Consider the following 9,735-nt stretch of genomic DNA (forward strand, 5'->3'; position numbering starts at 1 on the left):
CCCTCCCGTCCGCACGTTGACTATAAACGTCCGGGAGGTGGTTCTCTATCTCTGAATGGACGTTTCTGAACTCCATTCAGAGATTGCAGCTGCACACTAATCGTGCAGCTGCAGAGCAGTTTGCCCGCTGTCAGTGACAGCAGGGCAACCCTTAGAGAAGGCAGGGACAGTTCCCAGGTGTCCCTGCCTTCTAGATCGCTGTATACACAGCGCTCAGCGAGCACTGTGTATACAGAGCAGGAAGCGCTATGCGCTTCCTGTTCCGGCCCGACAGAGTGTCGGGTCTTTCACAGACCTCGATCAGCCCTGCACTGAGGCTGTACAGCGGAGTATACCGCTGTACAGCCTCTCTGGGGGTGTATTTCCCCTGTAACTGGGGCTACTATGTCAGTTACAGGAGAAATCAATAGTGAAAAAAAAAGTGAAGTTAAATGTCCCCCAGAGGTCTTGTATGACCTTATGGGGGACGAAAAGTGTAAAATAAAAAATAAAAAATAAAAAAAAGGTTTCATATGCAAAAAAAAATAAATCCCCAAGTAAAGTGGTTTTAAAAATGCTAATATTGTGTTAAAGTGAAATAAAAATAAAAAAGTATACATATTGGGTATTGCCGCGTGCGTAACAACCAGCTCTATAAAAATATCACATGACCTAACCCCTCGGGTGAACACCGTAAAAAAATAATAATAAAAACTGTGTCAAAAAAAGCCATTTTTGTCACCTTACATCACAAAAAGTGCAACACCAAGTGATCAAAAAGGCATATGTCCCACGAAATGGTACTAATAAAACCGTCACCTCATTCCGCAAATAATGAGCCCCTAAATAAGAAAATCGCAAAAAAATATATATATATATAGCTCTCAGAACATGGACACATTAAAACATTATTGTTTTGTTTCAAAAATGCTATTATTGTGTTAAAGTGAAATAAATAAAATAAAGTATACATATTAGGTATCGCGACGTCTGTAACAATCTGCTCTATAAAAATGTCACATGACCTAACCCCTCAGGTGAACGCTGTAAAAATAAATAAATGAAAACTGTGCTAAAACAACCAAATGCATCAGGGGGGCTTCAAATGGGAAAAATCTGTCTTCCAAAAACCATGTGGCGCTCCTTTTCTTCTGTGCCCTGCCGTGTGCCCATACAGCAGTTTATGACCACATGTGGAGTGTTTCTGTAAACCGCAGAATCTGGGTAATAAATATTTCGTTTTGTTTGGCAGTTAACCCTCGATGTGTTAAAGAAAAAATTGGATTAAAATATAAAATCCTCCCAAAAAGTGAACTTTAAAAATCTGATCTCCATTTTCCTTTAATTCTTGTGGAACGCCTAAAGGGTTAACAAAGTTTGTAAAATCAGTTTTAAATAACTTGAGCGGTGTAGTTTCTACAATGGGGTCATTTATGGGGGTATCCACTATGTAAGCCCCACAAATTGACTTCAGACCCGAACTGGTCCTTAAAAAGTGGGTTTTGGCAATTTTTGTAAATGTTTTTTATTGCTTCTAAACTTCTAAGCCTTCTAACGTCCTAAAATAATAAAATTACATTTCCAAAATGATGCCAACATAAAGTAGACATATGGGGAATGTTAAGTAATAAATATTTTATGAGGTATCACCTTCTGTTTTAAAGGCAGAGAAATAGAAATTTTGAAAATTTTGGATTTTTTCATAAATAAAGGTAAAATATATTGACTCAAATTTATGACTATCATGAAGTACAATGTGTCACGAGAAAACAATCTGTGAATGGCTTAAGTATGAATAGATAAGTAAAAGCGTTCCAAAGTTATTACCACATAAAGTGACATATGTCAGATTTTCAAAATTAGGCCTGGTCAGGAAAGGGGCAAATGGCACGGATGTGAAGTAGTTAAAGGGACGGGTGCTGTGGAGGTCTCTGTTAAGGGGGAAGGGAACAGTTGAGGTGACAGATAAGGGGACGGACATCTATTGAGGTCAGTGTTAAGGGGCAGGGTGCTGTATAGGTCACTGTTAAGAAGGCAGGCCCCTGAGGAGGTCAATGTCAAAGGAGTGGGATGCTGTGAAACTAACAGTTAAAGGGGAGGGCTGCTGTGAAGGTCAAAGTTAACGGGAGGGGCTACTGTGGAGGTCCCATTTTAAGGAGGCGGGGCGCTGTGGGGGGGGTCAGTGTTAAGGGGTGGGGGCTGTGGAGTTCACTTTTAAGGGGGAGCGGTACTGTACACTGTTATGGGGGATACTGTAGATATCTTTTAACGACACACACAAACATTAAATTAAATAAATTAAATATACTCAATGCAAAGCCAGGTCCTTCTGCTAGTATATATATGAAAATAAGTTTGTCTGTCTGTCTATCTGTTCTTTTTGCATGGCCAAACAACTTGACCGATCTGCACCAAATTTGGCCCACAGGTACATCAGGTGTCTCAGCTCTCTAGCATGTACCATTCCTGAGATATTCCCAAAGAAAATGCAAATATGGCACTATCACATGACCTGCATTAGCCAATAGAAGCCCACAGGTCTTTCACTCATATCTCAACTGCCATACACATGGTCACATGGCCCTTATCAGCCAATAGAAGCTCGCAGGCCCTTAGTCTCCACATACACACAGTTTTACACCAGGTTTCCATAACAACCCAGCCATTTTTCTTCACTGCTGTAGGTCAGCTTTAAAGGGGCAGGGCGCTGTGGATGACACTGTTAAGGGGCAGAGTGCTGTAGAGGTCACTGTCAAAGGGGCGGGTTATTGTGGAAATTACTTTTAAGAAGATGGAGTACTGTGGAAGTCACTGCTAAAGGGAGGGGCGCTGTGGAGGTCACTGCTAAGGGTACAAAGCACTGTGGAGGTCACTGTTAAGGGGGCGGGCACTGTGGAGGTCACTGTTAAGGGGGCAGGGCACTGTGGAGGTCACTGTTAAGGGGCAGGGCACTCTGGAAGCTACTATTAAAGGGGTAGCTACTGTGGAGGTCACTGTTAAGGGAGCAGGGTAAGGTGGAAGCCACTGTTAAAGGGGCGGGATGCTGTAGAGTGCCCTGTGATGGAGAACACTGTGGATATCTTTTAACCTCACACACAAAAATTAAGTGAAATACATGAAAAATACCCATGCAAAACCGGGTCATATGTAACCTTCTCTTGATTTATAGTGCCACGGAATTAATGGCGTTTTCAAATAAATATTAATAATGGGTGCAAGGTGGGACTCCCTCATGGTGCATGCTATGCAATGGTGGCAGCTGTGCAGATGTTGGGTCCAAGGCAGTGCAATAGTAGGGGCCAACAGATGATGGCGGAGTCATTGACCAGACTAGTTGGTTACAATAAATAATGTCTCTTTTTACTGAATAGATGATAAGTGTAGTAGTACATATAGCAGCAATAGGCACAGTTCCAAAGTATATTACAGCGTAGGCTTTTCCCAAAAGCTGTGTATAGACAGTGGCAATGATGGTAGTAGTAGTTCTCTCTGTGTCTAAGTACTCTTTGCAATCTTCCAAAATAACCACAAGCTTGCAATTCTGTTCTCATTAACACTTTCTACAATTTCCAGGTTGCAGGGTACAGATCTTAGATAGAGATGGCCTTGTGGTTCGCCCGGCGGTCGTTTCACGGCGAACTTTGCTCGTTCGCGATTCGCTGAACATGCGAACATATGGCGATATTTGCAAGCGCCATATTTTTTCATAGCGCCGAACTTTGACCCATGACACATCCATCAGGTGGAACAGGACAGCCAATTATGACGTTTCAGCACATGGACACCCCCCCAACCTATAACAGAACCCGAATAAAAGGGGGGACCCCCCTGCGCTCCTAGAGTTTAGATATGTAGATCTACCTGTGAAGGAAGATTCCGCTGCTCGGTGTCTATCAAGGAGCTGTTGTCCTCCCTGACGAAGAAGCCTGATAGGCTCCGACAGTGGTTTCCCGGGCAACCAAATCACAAGCTCCCTCGCACCACGCGTGCTTCCGGCCGCGGCAGCGTTGTTGCTAGAAGGTGAGCAAGGAGGACGCTCTCATTTAAAGATACACCTACAAAGAAAAAAAAGAAAAGAACCGAGAAGAGCGCTATACAATCACCAGGGGAATAAAGTGGGAGAAGTATAAGGTACGGACCGCACTATTATTATTATTATTATTATTATTATTATTATTTTTATTAACTCTTGCAATCACTGCTTATTTTTGACTAAGTTAGCAGTCATACATATCCCAGTACAGCCCACTTTTATGCACCATCCTTTTCTCCGAGGGATAGATACCTACCCATCTAACAAACTCTAATGGGATTAGCTGTTTAGCTTGTTTTCCAGCGCCGATGTCTCATATCACCCACGGGTGATACACCGGGACTATAACAGAACCCGATCTGGCAGCCATTTTACATTATGTGTTTTGTCAGTGTAGGGAGAGGTTGCATTTTGGAGCAGGGGCAGTTAGGGACACCAAACGCTAGCTAATAGGGCCACAAAAGTCCTTTTAAGGACTGGTATAGGTGTGCTATCGATAGGTATGATATAGAGGGGTGTGATATACTTAGAAATTATATTATAGTGTACTTGGATTGTGCAGCAGTTGTGTGCGGTTCTGCTGCGATACCGCAGCTAGATAGAGGGACAAATGCTATTGGAGTAACTAATTGCAACGGGTGTGATATACCTGTTGCCCCCAAAAAAACTGCTTGAGGGCTGCGATATACCTTCTTCCACAAAATCCTGATTGAGGGGTGCTATATACCAGTTTCCGCCAAATACTGATTGAGGGGTGCTATATACAAACCAGATTCCAAAAAAGTTGGGACACTATACAAATCGTGAATAAAAACTGAATGCAATGATGTGGAGGTGCCAACTTCTAATATTTTATTCAGAATAGAACATAAATCATGGAACAAAAGTTTAAACTGAGAAAATGTACCATTTTAAGGGAAAAATATGTTGAATCAGAATTTCATGATGTCAACAAATCCCCAAAAAGTTGGGACAAGGCCATTTTCACCACTGTGTGGCATCTCCCCTTCTTCTTACAACACTCAACAGACGTCTGGGGACCGAGGAGACCAGTTTCTCAAGTTTAGAAATAGGAATGCTCTCCCATTCTTGTCTAATACAGGCCTCTAACTGTTTAATCGTCTTGGGCCTTCTTTGTTGCACCTTCCTCTTTATGATGCGCTAAATCTTCTCTATAGGTGAAAGATCTGGACTGCAGACTGGCCATTTCAGTACCCGGATCCTTCTCCTACGCAGCCATGATGTTGTGATTGATGCAGAATGTGGTCTGGCATTATCTTGTTGAAAAATGCAGGGTCTTCCCTGAAAGAGATGACGTCTGGATGGGAGCATATGTTGTTCTAGAACCTGAATATATTTTTCTGCATTGATGGTGCCTTTCCAGACATGCAAGCTGCCCATGCCACACGCACTCATGCAACCCCATACCATCAGAGATGCAGGCTTCTGAACTGAGCGTTGATAACAACTTGGGTTGTCCTTGTCCTCTTTGGTCCGGATGACATGGCGTCCCAGATTTCCAAAAAGAACTTTGAATCGTGACTCGTCTGACCACAGAACAGTCTTCCATTTTGCCACACTCCATTTTAAATTATCCCTGGCCCAGTGAAAACGCCTGAGCTTGTGGATCTTGCTTAGAAATGGCTTCTTCTTTGCACTGTAGAGTTTCAGCTGGCAACGGCGGATGGCACGGTGGATTGTGTTCACTGACAATGGTTTCTGGAAGTATTCCTGAGCCCATTCTGTGATTTCCTTTACAATAGCATTCCTGTTTGTGGTGCAGTGTCGTTTAAGGGCCCGGAGATTACGGGCATCCAGTATGGTTTTACGGCCTTGACCCTTACGCACAGAGATTGTTCCAGATTCTCTGAATCTTCGGATGATGTTATGCACAGTTGATGATGATAGATGCAAAGTCTTTGCAATTTTTCGCTGGGTAACACCTTTCTGATATTGCTCCACTATCTTTCTGCGCAACATTGTGGGAATTGGTGATCCAATACCCATCTTGGCTTCTGAGAGACACTGCCACTCTGAGAAGCTCTTTTTATACCCAATCATGTTGCCAATTGAACTAATTAGTGTTAATTGGTCTTCCAGCTCTTCGTTATGCTCAAATTTACTTTTTACAGCCTCTTATTGCTACTTGTCCCAACTTTTTGGGGATTTGTTGACACCGTGAAAATTGGAATCAACGTATTTTTCCTTTAAAATGATACATTTACTCGGATTAAACGTTTGATCTGTCATCTACGTTCTATTACAAATAAAATATTGACATTTGCCATCTCCACATCATTGCATTCAGTTTTTATTCACAATTTGTTTAGTGTCCCAACTTTTTTGGAATCCGGTTTGTACCTGTTTCCGCCAAATACTGATTGATGGGTGCTATTTACCTTCTTCCACAAAATACCGATTGAGGGGTGCTTTTGCTATATACCTTTTTCCACCAAATACTGATTGAGGGCTGCGATACACCTGCTTCCACAAAAACTGTTTGAGGGGAGCCATATACCTGTTTCTGCCAAATACTGATTGAGGGGTACTATATGCCTGTTTTTGCCAAATAATGATTGAGGGGTGCCATATACCTTCTTCCACAAAATACTGATTGAGGGGTGCTATTGCTATATACCTTCTTCCACCAAATACTGATTGAGGGCTGCGATACACCTGCTTCCACAAAATACTGATTAAAGAGGTGCCATATACCTGTTTCCGCCAAATACTGATTAAGGGGTGCTATATACCTGTTTCCAACAAATACTGATTGAGGGGTGCCATATACCTTCTTCCACAAAATACTGATTGAGCGATGCTATTGCTATATATCTTCTTCTACCAAATACTGATTGAGGGCTGCGATACATCTGCTTCCACAAAATACTGGTTGAGGGGTGCCATATACCTGTTTCCGCCAAATACTGATTGAGGGGTGCCATATACCTTCTTCCACAAAATACAGATTGAGGGGTGCTTTTGCTATATACCTTCTTCCACCAAATACTAATTGAGGGCTGCGTTACACCTGCTTCCACAAAATACTGATTGAGGGGTTCCATATACCTGTTTCCGCCAAATACTGATTAAGGGGTGCCATATACCTTCTTTCACTAAATACTGATTGAGGGGGGCCATATACCTGTTTCCGCCAAATACTTATTGAGGGGTGCCATATACCTTTTTCCACCAAATACTGATTGAGGGCTGCGATATACATTCTTCAGCAAATACTGCTCTTTTCTATGGACTTAGGCAGAGGGTCATTTAGAAAATGACAGGCAGAGGAAGAGGCAGACCATTCCGCAGGGATCGTAGGGGTCGGCAGGTGCACTAGGCTGGTGCACTCTCTGCTGTGTGCACCCCCAAAGACACCACCACCGCCACCACCATAGCTCCTCCACTCGAGTCAGAGGAATTATTTTCCCATCCATTCCCAGACCTTATCGATGCACAGCCATTCTTGACATCCGATAAGGAAGAGAAGGTAGCAACAGCCGCCACACGGTTGTCTGACAACAGTACCCAGGTCAGCCCAAGGAGGGAGGTCCCCACTGTTGCCTCCTCCACCGAGATCTCAAATGACAGTAGTGGTGAAGGTGACGATGATGACATGTCGATGGACGTTATGCGGGTGACCACAAAAGAGGAAGAGGAGGGGAGTTTAGAGGGAGAGACGAGCAGCAGATAGTGAGAAGAAGGAGGAGAAGCAGGCAGAACTTACAGTGCACAGGAGGCAAAAAGCAGATTGCAAATGTATCTGGAGCGAGCCATCCACCATGGACGGTCACATCTTGCGCTCCCAGGACGCAGGCACATGGCTCCGCAGTGTGGGCTTATTTTAACGTGTCAGCTGCTGATAACAGTGTTGCCATCTGCAGCCTGTGCTGTCAACGCATAAGTCGCGGTAAGTCCAACACTCACCTAGGGACGAACGCCTTAAGAAGGCACCTGGCCTCCCATCACTGAGCCCAGTGGGAGCAACGCCGTCAGAACCCACAAAGCCACACTCCCGGCACTCCACGTCCTGCCCCATTTGTCCTCTACTCCACCTTCCATCGTGCAATCGTCGCGTTCATCTGGCACAAGGCAGGCTTCCGTGGCCCAAATGTTCGAGCGTAAAACAATGATGATGCTGGATAATCCTCTTGCCCAACTGCTGACCACTGGCTTGTCGGAACTGCTAGCCCGCCAACTACAATTGGTGGACTCGGAGGCCTTTAGAAAATTTGTGGCCATTGGCACACCACAATGGAAGGTCCCGAGAAGGAAATATTTCTCCCAGAAGAACATCCCAGAGCTATATGGCCATGTTCAGCGGCAAGTTAATATATCTTTGGCACACAGTACATCTAGCCACAGACACATGGTCTGGCAAACATGGGCCGGGAAGGTACATAACTTTTACTGCTCACTGGGTGAACCTTCTGACGGCTGTCAAGCATGTACCCGTGGCACCCGTGTGGATTTGGTGTTACCGCCATGGATTGCATGCAGGCCTGCCTCTTCTTCTCCTCCTCCTACTCTATCCTCCGTCTCCTCCTCGGCCGACTCCCCCTTTTCTGCTGCTACCGTCTCTTCTGCTGCGCCCCCCAAGCTCCCCAGAACCTATTCGACATGCCAGGTGAAACATTGCCATGCTGTACTGCGGCTGTTGTGCCTGGAAGCCAAGAGCCACACTGGTCCTGCACTCCTTTCAGCTCTGCGGTCACAGGCCGATCAGTGGCTAACCCCGCTCAATTTGACAGTTGGTAAAGTGGTGTGCGACAACGGTGCCAATCTGCTGGGCGCGCTGAAACAAGGCAAAATTACACACGTGCCGTGCATGGCACATGTCCTGAACTTAGTCGTGCAGCGATTCGTTGCCAAATACCCCGAGGTCCAGGACGTCTTGCGGAAGGCCAGGAAAATCTCTGGCCATTTTAGAAGATCTTACACGGCCATGGCTCGCCTTGCTGACGTTCAGCAGTGACATCACTTGCCCGTCAGACGTCTGATTTGTGACTGCCCGACGCGATGGAACTCCACCTTTTATATGCTTGATAGGCTGCTCCAGCAGAAACGTGCAGTTAACGAATAACGACTACCTGTACGAACTCTGAGGCAGGACAGGTTCTGGGGAGCTTGTTTTTTTTTTCACTGCGCCAGTGGCTGCTCATGTGCGACGCATGCAGACTTCTGCGGCCTTTTGATGAGATCACCAAACTGGTCAGTCGCAGCCAGGGCGCCATCAGTGACATAGTATGCCTTCTTTCTGGAGCGTGCATTGCGTCGTGTCATTGATCAAGCCGTTGAGGAGCAGGAAGATAAGGAAGTCGCAATGCTGGATAAATTCCCAGGGGGGGCTACTCCATCTGAGATAAGTCAACAGGAGTCTGACGGCCATGGCTCATCTTGCTGATGTCTGATTTGTGACTGCCCGAAACGCTGGAACTCCACCTTGTATATGCTTGATAGGCTGCTCCAGCAAAAAAGCGCCGTTAACGACTACCTGTACAATCTCTGAGGCAGGACAGGTTCTGGGGAGCTTGTTTTTTTTTCACCGCGCCAGTGGCTGCTCATGTGCAATGCATGCAGACTTCTGTGGCCATTTGATGAGATCACCAAACTGGTTAGTCGCAGCCAGGGCGCCATCAGTGACATTGTACCTTACGCCTTCTTTCTGGAGTGTGCATTGCGTCGTATCATTGATCAAGCCGTTGAGCCGTCAAGCTGGAAGA

Source organism: Bufo bufo, chromosome 6 (genome assembly GCF_905171765.1).
Source record: "Bufo bufo chromosome 6, aBufBuf1.1, whole genome shotgun sequence".
Taxonomy (NCBI): domain Eukaryota; kingdom Metazoa; phylum Chordata; class Amphibia; order Anura; family Bufonidae; genus Bufo; species Bufo bufo.